This window comes from Crinia signifera, chromosome 4 (genome assembly GCF_055691185.1).
Source record: "Crinia signifera chromosome 4, ASM5569118v1, whole genome shotgun sequence".
NCBI lineage: Eukaryota > Metazoa > Chordata > Amphibia > Anura > Myobatrachidae > Crinia > Crinia signifera.
Window position 1 is genome coordinate 125,848,119 of NC_139220.1, and position 27,480 is coordinate 125,875,598.

General features: G+C 45.4%; 2 long non-coding RNA genes across 2 annotated transcripts in view; both read right to left on the reverse strand.

Annotated features, from left to right (window-relative positions):
- The window catches only part of LOC146072419 (uncharacterized), a 419,935-nt gene that overhangs the window by 70,451 nt on the left and 322,004 nt on the right, over positions 1 to 27,480 (reverse strand). The window lies entirely within an intron of this gene.
- Positions 1,308 to 25,000, reverse strand: LOC146072416 (uncharacterized). Its single transcript, XR_014473114.1, has 3 exons — positions 24,793 to 25,000; positions 23,329 to 23,486; positions 1,308 to 1,411 (listed from the first exon to the last, which is right to left on the reverse strand). It is a non-coding gene; the product is annotated as an uncharacterized LOC146072416 (long non-coding RNA).

A 27,480-nucleotide genomic window follows, 5' to 3' on the forward strand; every position in this document is an offset into this window, starting at 1 on the left:
TCACTTCCAGCCTCCCAACTGCACCTAAACTGCGAAAGGCTATCAGTATGCTAATTGGACGATGGCTGGAGATATTCAGACATCAGACTGCTGACAGCTATTTCCTGTATAAAAGTAAGTGGAGAGATGGCATGGGACCACAGGAGGGGTGTGTTATGATGTTTTTTTACATGTTGCCCCTTGCATGGGCGTGTAGGGGTCCCAGATGCAATGCTTTGCCTGGTCCCTACAATACTGTTAAGATGGTCCTGTTGGGGGTGGGGGGGTGGGGGGGGAGATCTTTATATGGAAATACAGTATATTTACCTCAATGCACACTTGTACAAGTGTTTTTTAGAAGTAAAGCTATTGTCTAGTGGTTGTTTAACTATACATTTACAACTAGTTTGTAACACTCTAGTTTCTATACCATTTCTAAATCATCATCATTTTCAAACAGTAAATGCATGTCTCAGCTTAAAAGTATTCTTACTGTTTCCAAAAGTCTGACTTTAATCAGCTGTGTGCTGACTGAAGTGGTTACCATGGAATCTTGTCAAGAATGCATGGCTACACTTTGTGAAACTGATTTCCATCAGAGATAATGCTCCTGACCCCTTTACTCTTTTAGCAATAAACGGCAATAACTGAAAAACGATCTGTCAGATGATGTGTTATGTAGTAAGAGGAATTGTGGCTTCAGGTGATACCTACAGCCTGTAACTGTTCTAAGTAATCAGATAAGATAATGACAGTGTGCAAGTGACCAAACCAATAGAAAACTGCTGGCTCATAATTGTTTGCTACCTAATAAACGGTGGTTTATTACTGATGCTTGATGGGTAGAACACTGCTTTTGGAATTAATGTACAGTACATTTTAAATGAAATTTAAAAAAAAATTCTGAAAAGTTTTCAAGGGATGATGAACAGTTTTTGGCATTATACTTGAGGCATTAAAGTCTAAGTAACAGAAGATAATAATTTCATGCAATTGCATGTTACAAGGAATTGCACTTAAGGCATTCTGCTATAAGCATAGTGTTACTTACAAGCTGATACATGTAGTGTAATACATTTATATCACTTTCCTTTTTATTGTGATTTGTGTAATAAAACTTTGCTATAAACATTTAAATAGTGCACAAACACAATGCAAACCGTAGATTGGCTGGATTTGGGTACATGTACAGTATGTTCACATTGCTGATGTGAAATATCCAGCTTTTAAATTTTGCCGGGTGCAGGTTGACACACCCCCCCCCCCCCCTCTTGTTCTCCTGTTCTCACTGACCTGTAATTTGACTTTCAACACAGGTCTTCTTCAAGTTGCTTTATTCCGAGGTCTGATCCAGGAACAGTGGCAGAACTCTGGGAGGCAATGGAGTCATCTGCCGCCGGGCTCCTGCTCCCAAGGGGGCACCTCTTCTCCCCTGTGAGTTTGAATCAGTTTATTGAAAGCCGTTGATATCGCTTCTGTGGCTGTCTCCTCCTTCTAGCAGGACCATAGATGTAACACTCTAAACATAATATTCATAACATACATACATGCATGCATATATTTATATAAGATGGTGTGTGTTGGTGGGGGGGAACAATATTTATCTTGCCTCCGGGCAACTGGGAAGAACTTACGCCACTGTCCAGGAATGTTGACCCAGGTTAGCATGTTCACACTAGACAGGGTGTTGAAGGGCAATTACCAGTTCGAAATGCTTAACCCAGTAATTTGGAGTGCAGTGAGAATATGGTAATAGGGGTAAATATGATTGATTTTGTGCTTTCCTGCAATATGGCATTGATTTTGAAGATATGAGATTTACTGGGAGATATTTACTAATATAAATATCACAGCTGATCCGCAGTACAAACAGGTACAAACGGGATTGTCCATGATTGGCCTGAAAGTCCGGCCTGAGAATTTGGCAAATTTACTAAGCTACCAAATTCTCAGGATTCATATTTGTCAATAATGAAGTCATTCATATTTGACTGCTGAGTTCCCCGCCAAATATGGGAAACTCAACTGCGTAAAAAGTTTCCCCTAGCTGTGGCATGACACCGCTGACTGTTAGAGCCTGGTGCTGGCTATAAAAATACAGGGGAACCCTATTCTTTCTGTCCCCTGTATTTTTGTAACCAGGACCGGCCCAAGACCCTGGTGCTGGTTTCAGAAATACAGGGGAAGCCCAACACCTTCCCCCCCCCCCCTGTATTTCTGCAACCAGCCCAAAGAGCTTGTGTGTGTATGTGTGTATGTGTGTGTGTGTGTGTGTGTGTGTGGGGGGGGTCCCACAGTTTTTTGTGAGAAGCCTGCACAGATCTGACTGATCCATTAAGCAAAATGCGGATGGAAAATGTGTATTTTCCATTCATATTTTGAGTTGAATTTGCGGATGAATTCAGCTATACGGATGATTGTAAATTTACCAATCATATAGAACTCTATGGCCATACACATCTGAGTTCTAGCAATGGTGCACTCATTTGTGAAGCTGAATTTGGCTGCCCCCCTGCCCAATAAAAAAAAGAGGCTAAACCAAAAGAATATTGCAGGGAAAACACAACTTTAAAAAAAGTGGACTGCTTTAGACCATCAGACCAAACTTATAATACTGTACATAGCAATAGAAAACCCAGATTTACTAAGTAATGTCTTTTGATACTCATAGGAACAGAGGCAGAACTACCATTGGTGCAGCAGGTGCAGTGCACCGGTGCCCATGAGGACTAAGGGGCCCACTGCTGTCCTCTGTCACCCTCTTCCTGCCACCCACTGTTTTTCCCGGTCACACTTTGCCTCCCTCTGCCTCTCCCTGTCACCCACTGTCTCCCCCTGTCACCCATGTTGCATATTGTGAACTTGGGTTGTGGTAGAGGGTGGGGGGCACAATTATATTTTTGCACCTGGGCCCACCATCCTCAAGTTCCGCCACTGCATAGGCACTTGTATTGTTCTTAAATGATGTGGGCAATCTTGAATTTAAACAGCATACCCCAGCAAATCATTAATACCCCAATGTGCACATATTATTTTATGTTTTTTATTCATAGTGCTACAAAAAAAAGGAGGAATAAGAGTGAGAATTATTGGTGCATTTCAGGGGACTAGATGCACCAAGCTTCTAAAAGTGATAAAGTGGAGAGTGATAAACAACTAGTCAACCAGCTACTATCTGCCATTTTTCAAACCCAGACTGTAAAATGGCAGTTAGATGCTGATTAGCTGGTTGTTAATCACACTCCCCTTTATTACTTTTTGAAGCTTGTTACATCTGTCCCCAGGAGTAGTAATGATAATATTCTGTTAAATTAATCTTTGTTTGTTTAAAACATAACCTTTAATAAACAAATATTTATGTACATTTTTAGATTTCAGCATATGGACCCTAAATTAGTGTATTGCATCCCCTCGCTTCCCTCGCTTTGCACTTTAATCTTCCCAATCGGAGTCCTTGTAGATCAGACATGTCCAAACTATAGCCCTCCAGCAGTTGTGAAACTATCCCATCACGCCTTGCAACAGTTTTGCTATTAGGGAATGCTAAAACTATGGCAAGGCATGCTGGGATGTGTAGATTCACAACTGATGGAGGGCCACAGTTTGGACGTGCCTGACGTAGATGGTCAAGTATCAAAGAGTAATTTTTTTTTTTTTTTAAAGATATATAAAGTGAGGAATAATGCAGAAATTATATGCTGCACCTTCTCTTCATCTGCCACAGTCCCTTCTCTCCGTCTGACTAGGGGCATACAGTACAATTATTATATATGCAGGTTGAGTATCCCGTATCCGAGTATCCGTTATCCCAAAAAAATGTTGTTAAAACTTACTGGGGACAACTGTAACAGCACTACTAAGGGAATGATATGTAACTGGCGCTATATGTGCAAGTCAATGATTGCTTGGCATTCAAATTCAGTCCCTGAGATAGTACACAATTTTTTTTTCATGTTTTGAAACCTTGTTTTTTGACCAAATAAAATATATTTGTGTGCATTTCATGTGGTTGATGTGTTTATACAGCATAAATGCAAGATACTTCAAAATACATCATTGAAATATTAAAATATTCCGAAATACAGAATAATCCGTTATCCTAAATTCTGCTGACCTGAACCTTTTGGATAAGGGATACTCAACCTGTATAAATAAACCTAAGCTGTACGTGCAAGATTTTAAGGTTTTACATGTATTTATATTTGTTTTTATAATTTTTGTTTTTATATTGTTCTGTTTTAAAATCAAAAAACAAAAGTGGTGTCCGCTGCACAAAAAACACTGTAAAAAATGAAATAGTGTACGCTAAGCAGCTCTGAGACACTTCTTCTAAGATGAATGTAACACTTCACATTCCTCCATACAATACCACAAAAAAGCTTAGTGTGGTATTGTATGGAGGAATATGAGGATATTCTAGGAAATTGAAGTCCACAATGTTCCAGGTTGATTTGGCCCAAAAAGAAAAACAAAAATACAACCAAATAGTGTAGTATTGTTTGACACTTCCAATATGTGCCACAGGGTATTTATGACCTGTACCGTTTAAGATGGTCTACTTAAAATGTAGACTACTGTTGCATGGGGAGTGTCACCATAGGCAAACAGCTCACATATTCCCAATGATGGTGGAAATATGCAATAAAATGTATTACAGAATAGTGTATCACCATTTTTTTTATAAAAACAAACACAAAATAAAATCACTGGTATCTAAATGCAGACAGGACTCTCACCAAAAAGGGTGGTCCACCAAGAAAGTAGACAATATAGGCATTATGGCCCTTATTCAGATCTGATTGCAGTACAAACTTGTTTGGAAAATTGGCAAAACCATGTGCACTGCAGGTGGGGCAGATGTAACATGTGCAGAGAGAGTTACATTTGGGTGGGGTGTGTTGAAACTGAAAAGAAAACCGAGGGCTGATTAAGCTAGAGGTGACATAAACTGCCGAAGGAGTCTGAGATGCCTGCACTTTAAGTTGTGGTTTTGATAAGGGCTATGATGCTGCAGCAATAGCCAATAAGCGAGCTAGGGAGGAGTTTCCTGTAGTAGGAATAGCCAGAGAGTCAGGTGATCTGATCTCTGGCCCGGTTTTCCAAAGGAGCATGTTGGTTTCTGACACCCTCCTGCAAAAACCCCCTCTATTGCTACTTATTCTCTATTCTGCTAATCTCTACCTTTCTTCCTTTCATTTATCTCTCTCCTTCTTCCTCCTGCTCCTTAGGGCTTTTTCTCAGATCCCTTGTAGAGAGTCTGCCTGCTGCTGCCCAGCCTACCAATGCCGCGCCTGCTGCCCCAGCGCATCAGACCCTCCCAGGCTGCACAGGTGGCTACACCCCCAACTCAGGGACCGGCTCTGCCTGGCGTCGCGCAGGCGTCTGCCCCTGATTTCAACATGGCGGTGGTCCGGCAGTTAGTGGCGATGCTGACGCCGCTGGCGGGTCAGCCATCTCCGCAGGACACTAGGTCAGGGTCTGGGGCCCAGTCTCCAGCCATCCTCTCTTCTGGGGCTCTTTCTACCCGGGGTCCTGCTTCTCATGTGCTGGCCGCTCTGGGCATTCCACCCGCGGTGGCGGGTTCCACCCCTTCAGGGGACGCAGTCCTATCGATGCCATCGCATCAACAGTCGGATGGGGCCGTTGCCGGGCTGGTGGAGGTAGCCGGTCCTTCCAGGTCCGCAGGTGCGTCCCCAGCAGGAGCTGTTCCAGGTGGGTCCTCCAGTGCACGCAAGAAGCGCAGGCGTCGGTATTCCCGTACCTCCTCCTCCTCGGGGTCTGAATCGGTGACCTCCGGGGAGGAGGAGGGACGTAGGTCCAGACACAGGCGCAGACGCTCTAGGAGACACCGTAGGCGCTCCCAGTCCTCTAGTGGCCCTTCGTGATGTAGACACCCAGGTACCTGAAACTGTCTACTCCAGTGGTTCCCAAACTGTGCACCTAGGCTCCCTGGGGTGCCTCGGGACACTTGCAGGAGTGCGTCGGGTTGGTCGTCCAGGACCAATTTTAATATTTCTGGACAAAACCAGTGCTGGTGGCTGCCAATCATAAAATGTGTACAATCAGAACCAAATCCTGCCCTTTACCACATAACTGAACCTAAAAAGCACATTTAAACACAATCTACTTAATTTGATATATATTTTTTGGGACCTAGGGGTGCCTTGGAAAAATTCTGATACTCTAGGGTGCCGTGATTAGAAAAAGATTGGGAACCCCTGGTCTACTCTCTCCACTGGGGTCCCGTCGATGGTCAGTGGCTGATAGTTTTTCTTCCGCTTTGTGCCGAAGTCCAATATTAGTTCCTTAGTTTTGCTGATGTTCAGGTAGAGATTGTTGACCTGGCACCAAGATTCCAGGTTGCAAACCTCCTCTAGGTAGGCTGTCTCGTCATTGTTAGAGATCAGGCCCACCACCACAGTGTCGTCGGCAAACTTAATGATGTTGGTGGAGCTCGTAGTGGCCACACAGTCGTAAGTGTATAGAGAGTACAGCAAGGGGCTCAGAACACAGCCCAGGGGAGCTCCAGTGCTGAGTGTGAGTGAGGGTGAGACGTGGTTGCCCATCCGTACCGCCTGCTGTCTGTCTGTCAGAAAGTAGTATATCCAGCAACACAGGAATGGGCTGAGGCCCAGGGTCTCCAGTTCAGTGGTTAGTATGGAGGGGATTATTGTATTAAATGCTGAACTATAGTCGACGAACAGCATTTTGACATAGTTCCCCCTTCTGCTGTCCAGGTGGCTCAGGGCTGTATGATGGAGGTATGCAATGTCGCTGGAAGCACTTCATCACTACTGAGGTAAGGGCCACTACACAGAAGTCATTCAGTCCGGTGGGATGTGGTTTCTTGGGAACCGGAACAATGATGAACAATGATGGACTGTTTGAAGCATGTTGGGATGATACACTGATCCAGTGAGAGGTTGAATATCTGTAACACAAATTGTTTCTTAAAATCAGGAGCTTGCAGGACAGGTTAAAAAAAGCTCATCTTAAATCCTGCCAAGCAGTTTCCACTGGTCTAGATGACGTTAATTTGTCTGAGGACTGGTATTTACGACATTCGGTGAGTGGAGCCACTCTAGCGGCGAAATCTCAAATGAACCTGCGATAATATCCCACTAGACTGAGAAATGTTCTAAGTTGTGACTTACATTGAGGTTTAGACCAGGTGAGAACTGCTTATACCTTACTAGGCTGAGATTTAACCTGTCATCTGCCCACAATGTACCCTAAATATTTGGTTGGCGGTAAACCTGTGTGCCCGTAGAGACTGTAAATTGACTTCTAACTTTGGTAGGTGTGACTCATAGTCAGAGCTGAAAATAACAATGTTATCTAAATATGCAGCTTCATATTCCCTGTGGGGCCGCAGCAACTTATTCATAACTCTCTGGCAATGGTGCCAGATTTCATATTGCGCAAGGGTATAGCCCCCGGGTAGCTGGTGGCATAATCAACTACCATCAATATGTATTGGTGCCCTCCAGCAGATTTTTCCACTGTCCCTATCAGATCCATACCAATCCGCTCAAAAGACACAGAATTGATAGGAAGGGATACCACTGGAGCCCTAAATTGTGGCTGTGGGGCTGTCCACTGGCACACTGGGCATTCCTGGCAATACTTCTTAATGGAAGCATAGATGCTGGGCCAAAAGAACCTTAACTGGATGAGTTGGAGTGTTTTCTCCTCCCCCAGATGACGACCCCACAAATGCGTATGTGCATCTTCTAATACCAACAGCTCCAGTTTTCAGGAACTAAGAGCTGATCTACCCTTTTCCCTTGTAAAGTAGCAACACAATATAGAAAATCATTTTCCACAACAAAATATGGTACACCCTCTGATGGTAAAGCATCAATTACCCTGCCATTAACCACTTAAACAGTCTCAAAGGCATGTACCAAATTGCTGTCATCGTGTTGATCTCTCCCAAAGTCCTGCAATGATATCTTCTCAACAACTGGGTTCCATTGGGCCTCAGACCCAGTCTTTTGGGATGGCTCAGTACCAGCAGCATCTCTCCCGGATGCCAAACTTTAGTAGTCTCTGGCCCTGAATTTGCTTCAGTGGCTGACAGTTTGTTGGTATCATGGCAGGTAACAGCTCCTGCATTAATGGAAAGTCATGACCAAGGATCAGCGGGTAAGGTGATCAGGAGGTCACCGCTGCTACCACCTGTAATGTCCGACTGTGAACGGTAGAGGTGAAGTAGACACATGGGCACTCCTCCACATTGCCATGGATGAAGAACACCCTGACAGGAGGCTGGACCTTGTCAGCCCCTTCGGGAACTACATTGGCAGGGACAAGGCTCACTACCCATATCCACCAGTGCCCAGATCTACAGTCCTTACAACTGTACCAGCACAGGAGCTGCAACGACTCTGCTTGGGATACACCTGCAGCCGACATGCTGAACAATGGGTGAGCCATTTTTCACCACACGGCAATCCGTCAGCTCTCCTTGTTTTGGGCAGTCCTGCCACATATAACAAGGCTTGCTGCACTCCAAGGGAGGCAGAGCCATTGGTTTAACCACTGGTACCCAGGTTCTAGGCTTCGGTATTGGCACGTATCCTGACCTGGCTTAAATCAGCCTTCCGAGCGTCAGGTGCCACTCAATCTCCACCACCATCTCCTCAAATGTCTGGGGTTCAGCCTTAAGGGCCCACTACTGCACCAAGTGGTCTAACACCCGCAAAGCCTGTGTGACTATCTCCACATTCCTCACTGCAAAGTTATTATTTGGCTGCAACCAGGCCCCTGCCAGCCAGGCTAGCTTGATTAGCTGAATTCTGGGAGGCTCAGAGCCCTCCAGCCACCAGTCATGGAACTTGTGGGCCATGCTGGGCCCCGTCATCTAATCCTTTCCAGTATAGCCTTTTTCAGAGTAGGATAGGAAAGTGCTGCTGTCTCTGCATCTGGGCTTGCTGTCTTTCTGCCAATTGCTGCTTACTGGCAGCCATCTTCTGCTGTCCCTTATACATCATCTAAACCTGTGCCTGCTGGCCCTCTATCTGGGTTGGTTGTGCAGCCATCATATTCTGCTGCCCAGCTGCAAATTTAGCAAAATTTTTAGTAATTCCTCCATATTGCCCTGTGCTTTCCCTAAGGGCAAACCTAGGAGGTTTAATATAATGAACCAAACTGTGCAAACAGACCAAGCCAACACCCGCCTGCGTTGCTGGCTATCTAACACACAACAGCAAATAGTCTGGCTATAATGCGATGGCTCTTTAAGGATGCTATTTGCACTGCATAACCAGAGAGAGAAGAAAAAAAACTTGCAGTTTAAACACTGGTATGCTCACCGGATTCGGCATGAAAAGCCGGCGGTCGGGATCCCGGAGTTCAAAATCCCGAAGCCGGAATCCTGAAAGCCGAAATCCCGACAAGGAGGGGACGTGGATCGCCCCCCCTTGCAGGCTCGCTGCGCTCGCCACGCAGCGGGCCCGGTGCCTCGCTACGCTTGGCACACTAATTTATTCTCTCTCCGAGGGTGTCGTGGACACCCACGTGGTGAGAAAGTGTCAGGATTTTGGCGTTCGGGATTCCGGAGTCGGGATTTTGAACGCCGGGATTCAAACTGCATCCCAGCTCACCAACAGTTTCTGCTGTACACAGCATTGTTGCTTCTCCACCACTTGTGACAAGGATCACAAACAGGGGGACTCAGATGAAGACTTTGTTGTATATTTATTTTTTAGATTAAAACTTTGTTATTTATTTTTAACAGCAGGTCACAGCATAGCAGGTTAAATCCATATGCAGTCGATATTACAGGCAGTATCAGGCAGGCACTCTCAGCATAGCAGACTCTTGAAAGGCTGAAATGGTCCCGAGTTTAAAACACCCCCAGCTTATCACTTGGGCAGCTATTCCACCATCAAGAGCAAGGTGACCCTGTCCTGGAAACCCTTATATCAGGAAATTCCAGGTGCTGCTGATTACACACCTGGGATTCTACTTCTGCTTTCAAAACCAGGTCTGGATCCTCCACATTACCTTCATGTGGGAGAATGCTGACTCTGCCACTATATTCATATACTGTATATTATTTCTACACACTGTAATCTCTTATGGCTTGTGGAGGAGCCTTTGGAGAAAAAGAGCGGCACTCACGGATTTGTAGAAATAGATATTTATATCATATTCGTGCAATACATCAAAGTCTCATTCAAGCGACGTTTCAAGGCAGGATGCCTTTTCATCAGGTGAGACCCAAAGTGCTGGTAGTGCTGGTGGGGTATGCGGGGAAGGCACCACGGTAATATACATCTTTTGTCCGGAGTGCCGAGCGTATGCCAATATAGTATATTATTTCTATGTAGCCGCACCACTCATTATCTAACTTTGTTACAATCTTTCTTCCTTGCATTGTACCAGGTTGGCAACATTGTATTTGTGATTCTATATTGATGGGCTCCCAGCGGACATACAGTGAGCACAGTTGATTATGTGTATTTCTTGTATACATGTCTGTGATTGTTTACTATGTGACGTCAGAATAAGCAGCAGAGGCTGCCATTGAGGACACACACTCCTCCATGTAACGGAGCATGAGGTGATTTCAGCACCCACCTTACCGCTGCCCATGGCTGGCTACTGCAAACATAATTATCGCATATGATCTAACATATGAGATAATTATGACAAAAGACAGCTCTTGCGTTAAGAGCTGTCTTTTGCGGTGACCCAGCGATGAGCGGCGGGTCCCAGCTGCTCCCTCTCTTACCCGGCCTGGATGCTGCTGCTGCTTCAGGGGGGCTGGCTCTCCTCCTCCTCCCTGCACCCGGAAGAGGATGTACAGTGCAGGGAGGAGGAAGTCACAGGTCCGGGCAGCACAGCTCTGTCCTGCCCAGACACATTTGAGGGGAAGGGGGGGTGTCGGTGCAGGGTGGCAGGGGTTGGTGCAAAGCGGTGGAGGGTCGCGTTAGAAGCCCATATTCTTCTATGGGGCATCGCCAGATTTTTCCGGTGATGCCCCCCGTCGTGGTAACCCAGGAGGGGATGCTTAGAGCATCCCAAAATGCGGTAAAACCCTGTTATTGGGGTTTTTACAGCATTTTTAGTTTAGAGAATCTCCCCCTTGTCTCTACCACTTCCCCTGATGGTTTTAGGGACGTAATCTATCATCTTATATCTCAGTGTCTCCATGGGGTGTCTAATCATCCTAAAATGGGGTGCCACTGGTTGGTCACATCATTGCCCATCTATTACTTGTCTACTGTCCTTGTGGTCTGGCCTATGTAGCCTTCAGGTGGGAAGCTGAAGGAAGGCTGAGCAGTATATTGCTGCAGGAGATACTGTAAGTGAATGTATTGAGCTTGCAAATTCAACTGCCATTGGATAGAGTGCCATTGTTTAAGAGTGGAGTTACATCCAAGAATGAGTTGAATCCAGGAAGAGGTTAAACCAGGTTGCAAGAGGCGTGGGTCCCTGCTGCTTTGTTTTTGTTTGTTGTTCTTTTCTCCTTGCTAGAGGCCCAGGAACCTGACCTGTTAAATAGCAATCTTCACATAAAAACGGACACACAATCTCTCACCAGAGAGCGTGGCCGGACACTGTGTGGAGGGTCAGACCGACTGCAGGACAGTTAAGCATCTTTTTGTTTGATTACTGGTAATTACTGTTCTGTAATACTATTGTACTGGTATTTAATACTCAGTGGTGCGATTTAGTAGCATTTAATCCATCTAGGCAAAATGAGTGGGAACAAGGCTGAGAATCTCCATCAGTGTGCATCATGTCAGATGTATTTGCCGATGGACATTGTGTTCAATGGCGAGTATGTCTCTACCAGATGCAAGCAGGTGATTGCTTTGGAAGCCAAGTTCAAGGATCTAGAACAACACATTGCAACACTGAGGGAGATATCTAACCTTGAACAGAGTTTGCTGCATACCATCACTGCAGTAGAGGAACAGGGGGGGTCAGAGGTTGAGTCAAGCGAGGAAAAGAGGATTGGTAGCTGGGTAACAGTTAGGGGGTCTAGGGGGAATATATGACAGAGGAAGTGGAAGGCAAGCTCTGAGCTACCAAACCCTAGTAGATATGCCCGAATGGACAAAGAAATTATGATTGGGAGTGAGGAGCTGGGGAGCTGGCAGGGAAGGGTAATTCAGAGGAAGGGCCCAAGGCAGATATTGGTGGTAGGGGATTCAATTATTAGGAAAGTGGATAGGGCAATCTGTTATCTGGACCGTGATAGGCATACAGCCTGTTATCTCCAGGAAGCTTGGGTATGTCATGTCGTGGACTGGGTGGACAGACTATTTGGAGGGGTTGGGGAAGACCCAGCAGTCTTGGTGCATGTTGGCACCAATGACAAAGTCAGTGGTAGATGGGATATCCTCAAAAAAGACTTTAGTGATACACTTGGGGCAAGGTCATCTAAGGTAATAATCCCAGAAATATTGCCGTGCCATGAGCTAGCCGAGGCAGACAGAGGGAGATTAGGGAGGTTAACTTGTTAACAAGGATTTGTGCAGGAGGGAGGGATATCAATTCCTAGAAAACTGGGCGGACTTCTTGGTCAAGGGCCATCTCTGGCACCTGATTGCATCTGAACGGAGGGGGCAGGGGTGCTCAGGGGTAGAATGTTGTGAAGGCTTGAGGAGATTTTAAACTAGGCCGGTGAGGGGAGGGTATAGTAAGAAACCTTAAACCAATAAATGAGTGGAAAATAGTGGGCAAAGACAGCTACATTGTGGACAAAGCAAGAGGGAGGGAGGAAGAAGGGAACAAGGCATTTGAAAGGTGTATGAGAGACACACAGCCCAATACAAATATTGTCCATAAAACTTATTTTATTTCAGAAACCTTCTGCAAATGTAACAGGTAACATGACAAGGGTGAAAGAAAAATAAGATCTGAAATGCTAGGAGTTTAACTGGTAAAATGGGGTAACCAGAGACCCTAGTTTGGGAGGAAGATTTTGATCTCATACTGTAGGTATTACCAAAAGTTGGTGGGACAAATTACATGAGTGGGAGGCTAACATAGAAGGTTATAGTCTGTGTAGTAAAAATATATTAGGTAGAAGGGGAGGTATGTTTATATGTTAAACCAGGCTTTCCCAACCACTGTCCTCAAGGCACACCAACAGTGCAGGTTTTGTAGATATCCAGGCTTAAGCACAGGTGACTAAATTAGTACCTGAGTGATTCTGATTAAACATCTGTGCTGAAGCCTGGATATCACTAAAACCTGCACAGTTGGTGTGCCTTGAGGACCGTGGTTGGGAAACCCTGTGTTAAACCATCCTTAAAACCATTCATAAGGGAAGTCATATACGACTCGAGAGTACAATGGAGTCAGTAGAATCGGTATGGGTAGAAATCACAGGTAATATTAAAGGGGCTAAAAAACGTATAGTAGGAACATACAAAAAAAACACAAAAAGCGTATATGGTCGGTGCTATATTGTGGGCTTAATGCAATGTTATGTTTAAGATAGTCTCACATATAATGTCCTTCCTTCTCCTGGTTTCAGTAGCACAGGCCCATTTTTCAGACCCCAAGATACATATAAAAGAAAAAGTAAAAAAAAAATACATGTAGTGTAGTATGTCCAAAATATAATGGAAATGTATAAGGAATCCTATGGGGTCCTCTTCCTTATGTGACGTGATTTGCTGCTTGTTACAGGGACACCTCGTCCTTTTAGTCAGAGATAGTACTTACACAGTGGCTTACATAAAGTAGTTTTTACCCCCGCATGTAACGGTTTCTTTTCCCATCTAGAATCTATTTCAGACAGTCCCGATGATACATAAACAAAACCTGAATGCTCACTTGTATGCTTACATATACATATGTCGTCACACTCTCATCAAGGTTTCTTTGAATGGAGTACTTCAAAAATATGCATCTCCAATAAAATTACACCAAAGAATAAAAACAACTGGTTCCAGATGTATACAGACAGAGACAGACCGAGGGAGTGTTGGAATACCCGGGTAACTCACCTCAGGTCAGTCGATGTCACGGATCCCAGTGATAAAAGGATTGAATAAAAATAGGCACCGCATCAACGCATTTCGACCTGGAAATGGTCTTTATCAGGGTGGTCGACTGGTCTTTATCAAACTGGTTTTGCAGTGTAAATGCACCCTATATATGAGACTATCTTAAACATAACATTGCATTAAGCCCACAGTATAGCGCCGACCATATACAATTTTTGTGGGGTTTTTTTGTTTGTCTAGTTACACACGGCGATAACCCCTGTGGATTGGTTGGCTTCAATTTGAATTGCGCAAAAGAGTTAATTTCCATTTGTTTTTGTGCATATTTATCTGTGTTATAGTAGGAACATGTTATAAACCACCCAACAAAAATACAGAGGAGGTAAAGACCTCTTGCTACAGGTGAAAAAAGCAGCCAGCTTAGGGTACGGGTGACTTTAACTACCCAGAAATAAATTTGAAAGATAGGTCAAGAAGTACTGCTAAGGGAAATGTTTTATTAGATGCCCTGAATGACCATTATTTGTATCAATTTATTGAAAGTCCAACCAGAAATAACAATATCCTGGATCTCTTGATAAGCAACAATGGGGACATTCTTACTAACATAAACATACTAACATAAACTCTGCAATTTCTTCCTGACGTAGGAATCGATCTCCAGACTGTCTTCAGGGCATTACAGTCGGAGTAGAGTCTGCCGGCAGAAGTTATCAATTTTTTGGAAAGTGGGTGTCTGGACATAAGGTAAACCCTTTCTTCTCTCCAAGACCTTGACAGCACGTCATACATATTTGTCACCCTGATTGCAGGACATCTTATGTAGAAAGATGTCATTCTGGACTACCTATTATATGACTTGCATAGATCACAAGTGCTAAATTGGGTCCCAGAGGACTTTTATGTTTTATGTTTGTATGTCTGGCTAGTGTATACCGGTACTAGGCGGCACTTTCTCTTTAAAAAATTTTTTAATGTATATCAATTGCTTTTGAATATTGTGTATTTATGTTAATAATAAACACACCATTTTACTTCACCACAGATTGGCTATATCTTCTCTTTAATGTTATTAAGCAGTTGGGTTTTGCGCAAGAATACCCAATTATTTTATGGTCTGACTTTGTGTTAGGGCGGTATTGTAGTACACCCTAAGAATTTCTGCAGCAACCGTTCCACATACTGCAGGTTCAGCCAGGGCTGTCTTTTTGTATGGGCTTAATGGGCACTTGCCCAGGGGCCCCAGGTGTATAAGGGCCCTATTCTGATAGCTGAGGATCCCCTTTTTCCAGGGATACCAGAATTTTGAATATCGGCCCTGGGGAACTGGAGATATCTAACTTCAAAGCAGCAGTCCACATCCGACTTGTTAATTGCAATTCCCAGTCATATTTCTCAGGTTCTCTCTGACTTAGACTTTTCTGAGAGTATATTCCAAAAGCTGAGACTCTACCCTTTCTGTTGACACTAGCAGCTTGTCTCTATCATGCCCAGAACCAGAGATATCCGCCTTCCAGCAGCCGGTCCCTGCTCCAGCTCCAAACGTCTGGTGTACAGTTTTATATTTTTGTCAATGGATTGATCTGGCTCCTGATCTCTGATCCCCAAGTTCCCAGAACCTCCTGAAAGTTGAGACTATAGGCTTTTATACCATTGAAGGCTAAGAAATCTATTTCCAGATAATGGCGATATCTTCAGTCAAATAAGCTGCCCTTCCACCGGAAAATGCCGAATATTAAGTCCACTCCTTTATCCAACCCTCCCCTGCATATAAAACACCCCCTACATCCCTGGAAGTCATTTACAAGAGACCCTTCATTCAGCTCAGTGCCTCCTTCCACACGTTAGTGTTCTCCCTCCCACCACCTGTGCAGTAAAGGAGTAATTAGCAGAAGTTACTGCTCCAGGTCCTACATGTTGAGTGGAAGATAGAGCACCCCCTGCCACCCGTGGGACATCAAAGCTGCTGCTATTAGCACCCCCCACCCCTAGGAGGAGAGAATGGGTAAGGGCCCCCAGTGCATTGCTTTGCCCAGGGGCCCACACTGCTGTTAAGATGGCCCTGGGTTCAGCGCAGTCTTATTCTCATTTTTTTTATAAACATGAGGGAGACATTGGATCACAACATGATCACGTTTGATTTAAATTTTAACAAAGATAATTATATTGGAACAACTAGGACCTTAAGGTTCAAGAAAGCAAACTTTGGCAAGTTTGAAGAGTCCTTAAAGGATATAAACTGGAAGGAATTATTTAGAGGTATAGATTCTACAAAAAGGTGTCAAGCGTTAAAAAAAACTGCTGGAGGGCACTGATAAATTTATTCCTGGGGTAAATAAAAGAACAAATGTCAAAATGAAACCAGTGTTGTTTAACAGCAAAGTCTAATTTCAAATAGTTAAAAAAAGGAGGGTATTTAAAGAGTTTAACAAGATGGGACACCCAAATCATTTTCCGCATATAAATAAATTGATTTCGCTAAAGCTTTTGACATGGTGCCTCAGAAAAGGTTATTAATAAAACTAGATAATTTAGGTTTAGGAGAAAACATTTGTAATTGGATTAAAAACTGGGGTACGTGTTTCCTAGCACGGCACCCAGATTTTCTATGTACGGCACCGTAAGGAAATCGCATTGCATCGCATGCGATGCAATGTGATGCAATATTTTTTTAGTTATATGTGTAACGCACACCTCCACTATCCACACCACCCCGAAGCGTGGCGAGTGCAGCGAGCCATGCGAGGGGCGGCGGAATGCATACTCCGACGTTTTCATTACCCCACTGTCCACGTCGGTGTGGAGTTGATTTTATATAAGGTGGCGAGCGCAGCGAGCCAACGAGCCCGAAGCGTGGCAAGCCAAATTAGCCATGCAATGGAATCTGCACATAGACACCCTTTGTGATATTTCTTAAGGTTTGCAACTTTAATCTGCTACTTTATACAAATACTTTTAAGGGGAAATAACACTGGTAATCCATCCAATCACTACTCATGGTGGAGTGTCTTACCCCACCATGTATTCCATACCAAATGAGGCAAAAAGGGAAAAGTACTTGCAAAATGAATGATGCCGTTAGTCCAATGGTTCCCAAACGGTGTGCCTAGGCTCCTTTGGGTGCTGTGAGACTCTTGCATGGATAACACTTGTTGGTGGCGCAGGACCAAATCAAATTATTTATGGTCAATGTGACAAAACCAATGTTGGTGGCTGCCACTCATAAAACACGTGGAAAACAGAAGCACAGTTGTACACCACATCATAACTGACCCTAAGGATGACTGGTAGTCCTCCTTCCTAGGGGTGCTGTCATAAATGCTAAGTTTCTAGGTCACCTTGATTCAAAAGAGTTTGGGAGTTTTAGTCCCTTGCTCCAATGTATATTTCACCTCAAGTTTAGTCACTTATAAAGGTTACCTTTAAACACAGTCTTGGCTAGAGCACCTCATAACTACCTCATTTGTTTTTGTTGGGCAATCACATATATATTAGAATAATTAGAATAATTACACAAACATGTACTGTATATCATGCCCTGTGTAGCATTTGTACCTTCATATTTAGCTTCAAACCTACTACATATAAACAATGGGTCAGATGCAGCCTAACACATCCCCCCACCCCCCCCCCCCCCCCCCGCCGTCCCTCCTCTGGAGCATACACTGGTAATTTTGAAAGCTTTTTTGTGGATAGAAAAAAAGCAGTAGTACAGCATCCAGCTTGCAGCTTCCTGTGTTTGACTGAGGACCAAATGCCCATTGTTAATTGTGGATTAAATGTTTGGTAGAGTATCTGGGGAATGAACTTATTTCACAATACCCTTTTTTTAAATCAATGATGGCAGAAAGGTCACCGCCAGAAGGTCTTGTAGGGAATATGAGTTGTTTCCTGGCAGCCACAGGTGTGGGAGAAAATGAAAGAGGAGCTATTGCCGTGTCATGTTAGTTTCAGATGACAATTTCCTGACCAGCAGGACTTTGCACCTCTGTAGACTTGTGTTCATCAGCAACAGAGACACAGCATAGGCTTTAAACTGAGGATCAAGCATGGTGGACAAAATGTAGTGCTCTGACTTTAATAGACTGACCACCTTCGTATCCTGGCGTATGAAGGGCTTTATCCACAAGACCTTTTCGGAATTGCCCTACTTTTGCTACTCCTTCACTTTCTCTAGCTACTTCTGCAACAGCCTGATCAGGGGAATGACCTGACTCAAGTGTCAGAACTGACTTCACATGTGGCAAGTTCAAACGACTGGAGAAACTTGCACAACACGGAAATCAGCCTCCACTGTGCTTGAGTAAAGTGCATCCCCCTCCTTTGCCTATGTCATAGGTGGCTGTGTAGGCTTAAATGGCCATTTACTGCTCCTCCATCCTCTGCAGCATATAGAGGGTGGAGTTCCACCGCATCACAACCTCTTGTTTGAGGTGATGGCTTCTACAGGCAATGGCCAAATGGTGAATGTGTTCCCCAATTTTGCGGGCCACCGCAAGCATCTCTTGTCTGCCCTGTTACTTTTAAGAAAATACTGCGCCTCCAAATTTATTGTGTGGGCAAAACATGGCATATGTTGGAAATTGCCCATATGTAAGTAATGTCCGCACAATGTTAGTGGCATTGTCCGATACCACAAATCCCCAGGAGAATCTTAGTGGGGTAAGCCACTGCATGATGATTTCAGAGATGATGCTACTGGTGCTAGTGCTGCTGCTGTAGAAGGTGATCTATCTACCTAGTGGGCTGTCACAGTCATATAGTCCTTAGTTTGTCCTGTACCACTTGTCCACATGTCCATGTTTAAGTCGACAGTGGGTACAACTGCATTTTTCATGGCACTGAGGACAGTTTTTCGGATGTCTCTGTTCATCCTGTCTGCCTAGTGAAGTGGAATCAAGATGGGATTTGGTACTGGGGACACAATACCTCCATCAATCATCTAAATCCACTCCACTGATGGCGGATAACATGGTGATGTCTAACACCAACATAGCTGTCAAGGCCGCAGTTATCCATTTTGCCAAAAGATGACCGCTGTCATACTTCATCTTCATCGTGAAGGACTGTTAAACAGCCATTTGCTCAGTGAAAGATGTAGTGGTGTTCTGACTTCCCCTATGGGATGATGAACGACTCCCAGCAGCAGAAGTAGGCATAGTGCTGCAGGATGCTCCAAATGAATCTTGGATAGAAGAGGAGCCAGTCATGCCGGTAACATGGCCTGTAGGACTACCTTCAATCTGGATCGAGGAGGAAATTGATGAGGAGGGGCTTGCTGTTGTGGTTTTCAGGTGTGTACAGTCCTAGCCACAGTCTCTGAACTAAACAGTGACTGATGGTATGAACGAGTTTCAGATCATGCATAAGTGAGGATGTCCCTAGGTGGCCAATGGCTTTACCCTTCTTATTGCAGCTTTACATAAGCTACATATGGCAAGGCAATTGTTGTCCGGATCTGGATAAAAATAATTCCTGACCAAAGAGGTGGATTTTTTGGTCTTCTGCCCAGGCATGGTGATGAGCTTTTTCATCCCACGGACAACAACTGTCTCACCTGGTGCCTCATTTAACCACATCACCATCTGCATCCTCCTCGTCAACTTCCTCCTCAGCACCATCTACATAAATATCCTCCTCCCGGTGTATTTCAACATTGACACCTTCAATCTCAAATTCAGGAACTTGAATGTGGGTGATCCTTCCAGCACATGCATAGGGTTTGCAAATGATGGAACAATCCACCTCTTCCCATACAGTGATGGGAAGGTCAGGCATTGCAGCCACCAATACACTTGGACTCTCCTTAGGGATTTGTGATACCATCTTAGAATGCACTGTTTTTGCTGTGCTTTTGAAAGCTAAGGTCTCTTACATTTTCTAGCGAGGGGAGGAAAAGGGCTTAGATCGTCGTGTGAAGCTGGACCACTACTCATGAACATAGGCCAGAGCCTTAGCCATTCATTGCTACTCCTTGTGGTAAATGGCATATTGGCAAGCTTACGTTACTCCTGAAACAATTTACTTTTTTTTTTTCTTTGAGTTACTGAACTTTGCCATTTTGGATTTTACATGCCCTCTATGATGACATTGGGCATTAGCCTTGGCATACGACATTGATGGAATTTCATGTTCATCACATACATACAGTATGTCATGACTAGTGGCAGCAGCTTCAGCACTAGGAGGAAGTGGTTCGAGTTCTTTCACTTTTTTATTCTCCATTTTCTTTAAAGGCCGTATCACTGGACTGGACTTATGCAGCACTATTACTTGACTGGAACTGCAGCAGTATAGCTGGTCTGGACTATACAGCACTATCACTGGACTGAAACTGCAGCAATATCACTGGACTGGACTATACAGCACTAAAACTGTGCTGGACTATACAGCATTATCACTGGACTGGATTATACAGCACTTTCACTGACTTTAATGGCAGTATTACTGGACTCATGCAGTACCAATGGACTTTAACGACAGCGCCACTGGACTGGACTTATGCAGCAGTATCACTGGACTTATGCAGCAGTATCAGTGGACTAAACTTATGCAACAGTACCAATGGACTTTAATGGCAGTGCCACTGGACTGGAATTATGCAGCAGTATCACTAAACTGGACTTATGCAGCAGTATCACTGGATTTAAACTAGGAATGTGCACCGGCCACTTTTCGGGTTTTGGGTTTTGGGTTCTGATTACCTTGAGGTTTTGGGTTCTAATGGGTTTTGGCACCTCCTAAGTGTTTTGTGTTTGGATTATTTGGGGTTTTGGGTTCTGATTTTTTTGTTAAAAAAGCATAAAAACTGCTAAAATCGCAGAATTTTATTTTTATTTTTTGCTCCTACGCTATATTAACCTCAATTACATTCATTTCCACTCATTTCCAGTTTATTCTGGACACCTCACACCTCACAATATTGTTTTTAGGGCAAAAGGTTGCACCGAGGTAGCTGGATAACTATGCTAAGCCACACATGGTTCATGAAAGAGTGGCACTGCAGCGGTAGATACGGCAATACTAGGCACCAGACAGGTAGATAAGGCAGTACTAGACACAAGACAGGTAGATAAGGCAGTACTAGGCAGTGGGCCCCAGACCAGACAGGTAGATAAGGCAGTATTAGGCAGTGAGCCCCAAAACAGATGGTAGATACGGCAGTATTAGGCAGTGGGCCCCAGACCAGACAGGTAGATATGGCAGTACTAGGCACCAGATAGGTAGATAAAACAGTACTAGGCACAAGACAGGTAGATACGTCAGCAATACCAGTATTGTGCACCAGCAGAATTTATAATAATTAATTTTATTATTAGGTACTGCTTGGCAGTGGCACTCAGTGGCACACGTCAGTGCACCAGCAGCATGGAATTCTTTTTTACAGTCCCACGTAGCACAAGTATTATTTTTTAATTAAACTATATATAGCAGCCCGGTATGTACTAGGTAGGTACACTTAGGCAGTAGCACTGCCAGTGGCCACAGTGGACTGAGTAACTAAATAATACTGGCAGATTCAGTGCAGGCAGCACCAGTGGACTATATATATAATATAATTAATTATTAATATAATATATAATATTACAGCACAGCACCAGAGGTAGGCCCCAGCACAGAGGAGACAGTAGTACTACAAGCAGGGGCTGGCTGGCAACTTTCAGCCTGGGGGGCAACACAAGCAAGTGGCCCATCACCATCGCCATCGTTTCACCACCCTATCCTCTCCCGTCTAGTATGCAGCAAGGATTAAACAATCCTTCCCCCCACACACACATACAACAGAAACGGGGAAAGTGCGCGCCTAATGCGCGTTACAAAAATTTACACTGTGATGCCCATTACACCTAAAGCCATCACTGTAATGCTAATTACACATAATGCCACACACCGTAATGCCCATTACACATAATGCCACACACACCGTAATGCCCATTACACATAAAGCCATCACTGTAATGCTAATTACACATAATGCCACACACCGTAATGCCCATTACACATAAAGCCATCACAGACGTAATGCCAATTAAAGATAATGTCACACCGTAATGCCCAAACATAATGCCACACACCGTAATGCCCATTACACATAATGCCAACACCGTAATGCCCATTACACATAAAGCCAACACCGTAATGCCCATTACACATAAAGCCATCACCGTAATGCCAATTAAACATAATGCCACACACCGTAATGCCCATCAAACATAATGCCACATCTTAATGCCAATTACATATAATGCCACACCTTAATGCCAATTACACATAGTGTCAACACCGTAATGCCCATTACACATAATGCCAACACCGTAATGCCCATTACACATAAAGCCATCACCGTAATGCCCATTACACATAATAGCCACACCTTAATGCCAATTACATATAATGCCACACACCGAAATGCCCATTACACATAATGCCAACACCGTAATGCCCATTACACATAATGCCAGCAACCTAATGCCCATAAAACATAATGCCAATACCGTAATGCCCATTAAACTAAATAATTATACCATATAAATGCTGCTTACCTATATCGCTTGTTGCCAGGGGTTACATGCTTCTTGCCAGGTGTTTCATTCTTGCCATGGGGATTTTTTGCAGGGGAGAGCCAGGGTACATGCTCGTCGCCAAGGGGATCCATTTAAATCATACTTGCCTACTTTTGAAAACTAGTTTCAGGGAGATTTTAGCTGCTAGTGGAATGCTACATGCCACTGAGAGCGTGAGTCATGATCCTCCCAGGGGGTGTGTCTAACTCCGCCTATAGACGTACCTATTGCCACTAGGGGGTGTGCCCTACAGTAGCAGAAGAAAACTTTGGGCCTGATTCAGATGTCGATTGCTCAATGTCTCCTTTTCATCAGCGACCAGAGATGATCGCTGATGAGAAGGAGAAACTGGGGGAAACAGCTGACTGCCGGGGAAAGCGCTGGTGGCAGGAGCATGCTCCTGCGACAAGCGACCATTGCAGGGCTGGCCATGGGAGTGCGCTCCCGGCAATTTATCGCCCATAGCACATGAAATCACTGGCAATATGGTCGCTCAGCGACCATATTGCCAGCGCTATGTGCGAAATATCGCCCCGTGTGTACACAGCTTAAGAGACAGAGGGGCGGAGTGTGTGAGACAGAGGTGGGAGAGAGAGCGGGAATGTGTGTGAGAGGAATGAAAAGAGAGTTTGTGAGAGAGACAGACAGGGAGAGAGTGTGAGGGAGAAAGGGCGACAATTTGCATGCGCCATCAGTGGTCCTTGACCGGAGGCAAGATAAATGTTGGTCTACCACAGTCCCCTCACCAATGTATACAGCATCTATATACACACACATAGACACCTCTGTCACTCATTAAAAACACACACCTCTGTCCCACTGATGTGTCACAGCTCCCGATGTGTGTCCAATCAAGAGGGGGCTTGTGGGTCATCTGGCTACGGTGAGAGGTGGCTTGCGGGTCGTCTGGCTCCTGTTAGAGGTGGTATGTGGGTCGGCTGTTAAAAACTGTAAAACTAAAAATCACCTAAACGACAGAGGGGTACATTCATTGGTGATCCCTCTAAATCCGCCACTGCCACTCAACACAAACACATGCACCTTTTTCTCTCAGACACATGCACACCTCTTTCAGTTAACATGTACATGCACACACACACACACACACATCATTCTACCACTTAAAAACCCTCAAAACCCCTCACTTAAATACACCACATACCTGTTTCACTAAAAATACACATGCACATACACCTTTCACTGCACACACACAGGGTAATATTCAATGCGGCCTGCGAGGGGGTTAAACAGTGAGGATCGCAGAAAACCAGCGATCATCCCTGTTTAACCCCCCTCGCCAGCCGCTTGCCCTATTCAACATTCTGGGGGAATCCTCGCTGTCACAGGACGGCGAGGATTCCCCCAAACAGCGAGACCCGCGGCTAATGCAGTGAACCCGCTGTATATAGCCGTGAGTCTCGCTGCTTCTGCAGCCGCATACGCCAATTCCCCCTCATTCAAAAAACTGAGCGAGGGGGAATTGGCGTATGAGGGGGGTGAGTTTAAAACTGACAGGGTGAGTGGTGACAGCGAGCAGGAAGCCCTGCTCGCTGTCGCCGCTTGCCCACAGCATTGAATACATCCCACACACCTCTTTCACTTTAAAAAAACATACATACACCTCATTCACTTATAAAAATCAATCACAGGCCTCTTAAAAAAATATAAAAAAAAACGTGCAGAACATATACAGTACCATTATATTACATACATCCCCCATATTACAGCCAATACATTATGCACACCAGCCCCCTATATTACAGCCTGTCCACATAACCATAACATTATATTACATTATGCAGCCCCCTGCCCCCCCCCATACACTGATATATTATACACCCTCCCCCCCACACTGTGATGCATCATACACCCTCCCCCCCCCCAAACACTGTGATACATTATACACTCCCCCCCCCCACACACACACACACACTGATATATTATACACCCCCCCCCACACTGTGATGCATCATACACCCTCCCCCCCCCAAACACTGTGATACAATATACACTCCCCCCCCCACACACACACACACTGATATATTATACACCCCCCCCCCACCCCAAACACTGTGATGCATTATACATCCCCCCCCAAACACTGTGATGCATTATACACCCCCCCCCCACACACACACACACACACACACACTGTGATACATTATACAACCCCCACACACACTGTGATACATTATACACCCTTCCCCTCCCCCTCTGCATTAAATTATACACACACATTATACACAGCCTCCCTCTCCCCAGTGCACACTCACATGTCTGTGTGTGTTGCTCCTTCCTGGGAGGAGCAGGGACTTCCTGGAGAAGGTCTGAGGGAGGCAGAATAGGAGCAGGGACAGAGAGCAGGGCCCGGCTGGCCTGATGAATGGAGCCTGAGCCTCCTGCCGTGCTCAGTGTTTGTGGTGGGCGGGGCCAGCCTCCGGGAAGCAGCAGAGGCAAGCCCTGGCTGTCAGCTCTCCGCTCCTCCAGAGAGTCCAGCTCCCGATGCACAGCCTGAGCCTCAGCTCAGAGTGACATCCTGCACTGTCTCTGCAGCAATCGGGAGCATACTGTAGGCAAGCCTGATTTAAATAGCGCGCCAGCGCTACCCGAATCCGCACTTCCGGGTAGCGCTGGCCGCACTGTTCTTTTCTGACAGACACTAGAGGTATAGCAGTACCTCTAGTGTCTGTCTCCTATAAGGTGGCGGCCATTTTTTAAGAGGCCGTCACCTTACATTCTTGCGGCCAGGAACAGCTTGTGCTGGTGGCCGGCGGCAGCGCCGGTGATGGCTGGGCTGCGGCAGCGTGTGCAAGATGCACACAGCGGCCCAGCCAGTAGATAGTCATGCCGGCCTGGGGGGCATGTGGCACTCTGCCCCCCGGCCCAGCCCGCCTCTGACTACAAGTACACAGTTAGTCTCTCTTTCTCGCTAGGGAGAGCCCACCCTAAGCAGAGAGGAGAACAGAGTACACAGCAGCACTGAGCGAGACAGCCCCAGACAATAAAATAATTACAGCACAGCACACCAGACGTAGACTGCACAGAGGAGACAGTAGTACTACAAGTACATAGTTAGACTACACAGCAGCACTGAGAGACAGCCCCAGCGAATAAAAAATATTGCCTTCAAGGTCAAGCTCAAGTTTAAGCCCCAGCAGCAGCACCAACACACCCTCTCCCAACAACCCACTACTAGACTGGAGTGAAGATGGCGGGCGCAGCAGCCGCTATTTAAAGCCTCGCGAAATCCAGCGCCGGGAGATGACGTTCTGACCACGCGGACGGACCAGAGTCAGGCGGGAATCTCTGAGCGCTGCTCGGAACCAGGCTCGGAATGATGACGTCCGTGGGGGCTCGGATCTCTGGAATTCGAGTCTGCACATCTCTAATTTAAACAGTGGTACTAATAGACGGGATGCGGCCATTTGGTCGAATGCATTATGGTCGAATGTCATTACATCGAATCCGTTAGGTCGAATTGCTAAAAGGTCGACATGATTCTAGGTCGACATGGGAAAAGGTCGAAATGATTCTAGGTCGAAAGGTCATTAGTTCGACAGGTCATTAGGTCGACAAGGTCATTAGTTCGACATTGTCTAGGTCGACATTCACAAAGTCGACATGGGGTTTTTCATTGTTTTTTGAGCCGACATGTGCTGACAGGCGGTATTTCATGCCCTACCATCCACTAGGGCGTGGTGGGAGAATAAAATAGTGCGCCGAGCGTAGCGAGGCACCGTGCCCGACGCATAGCGAGCGCAGCGAGCGATGCGAGGGGATGCAGTGCACTTTAAACTGTGTCCATGTCGACTGTGTTGACATTCAGGTAAAAAAACAGTGAAAAACCCCATGTCGACTTTGTGAATGTCGACCTAGACAATGTCGAACGAATGACCTTGTCGACCTAATGACCTGTCGAACTAATGACCTTTCGACCTAGAATCATTTCGACCTTTTCCCATGTCGACCTAGAGTCATGTCGACCTTTTAGCAATTCGACCTAATGGATTCGATGTAATGACATTCGACCATAATGCATTCGACCAAACGATCCCAACCCCCCTGATGGGTCCCATCACTCACTGAACTGGACCGCACTATCACTGGACGGTATGCAGGGGCTGACTGGCTACTTTCAGCCTGGAGGGCAAACACATTCAAGTGGCCCCAACTTCTCTAATAGCACACATATTCTGACAACATTGGCAGTGATGGGACCCATCAGGGAGCTGGCATTGGCAAGTGCATACACCCTTGCCAATGCCAGCAATGTGCCGCACTCTAGTTATGTCTTCTATCAGCCATGCATTTAGGGCTGATGGAGGATGTCGCTGACAATTCGATGGATCAAACAACATACATTATAGGGCCTAATTCAGACCTGATTATGGCATTACAGAGCCCAGTAATCAGGTATACGCCACCCAGACTGAGTGAATCCTGCCCTGTGCAAGGCTGAAAATTGCTTAGCACGACTTGTCAAAGTGAGCTGGATCACACTCCACTCTCCGCACACACTGCAAACTCACACATCACACTGCATCACTATATACAATAAGGCAATTAGCACACACTGCACTATATCATAGTCACTGGCAGCTTGCACAGTAACCCCCCTACATGCAAAAACAGTGACTCGCCTGTCTTAACTCTAGCAGAGCAGCTAAATGTAATTTTCAGTGTCTGAGGCACGAACCTAGCATGGTTAAACACCCTCATTGCCTGTAGCATAGCTCCCAACCATCCCGATAACTGCGGGAACGTCCTGCTTTTTGGGGACGTTCCCGCGTCCCTCCCGTGACCGGCAGTGTCCCGTAGCGGGGCAGGGGGCAGTTGGGAGTCCCCTGTTAGTTGCTAGCCAGCAGTAAGTAGATGCTGTGCACAGGGGCTGGGGGCTTGGCTACAGGCTCACAGAGCCTCTGGGTCATGCCCACACAGCGTAAAACGGAAGTGTGGTGTCA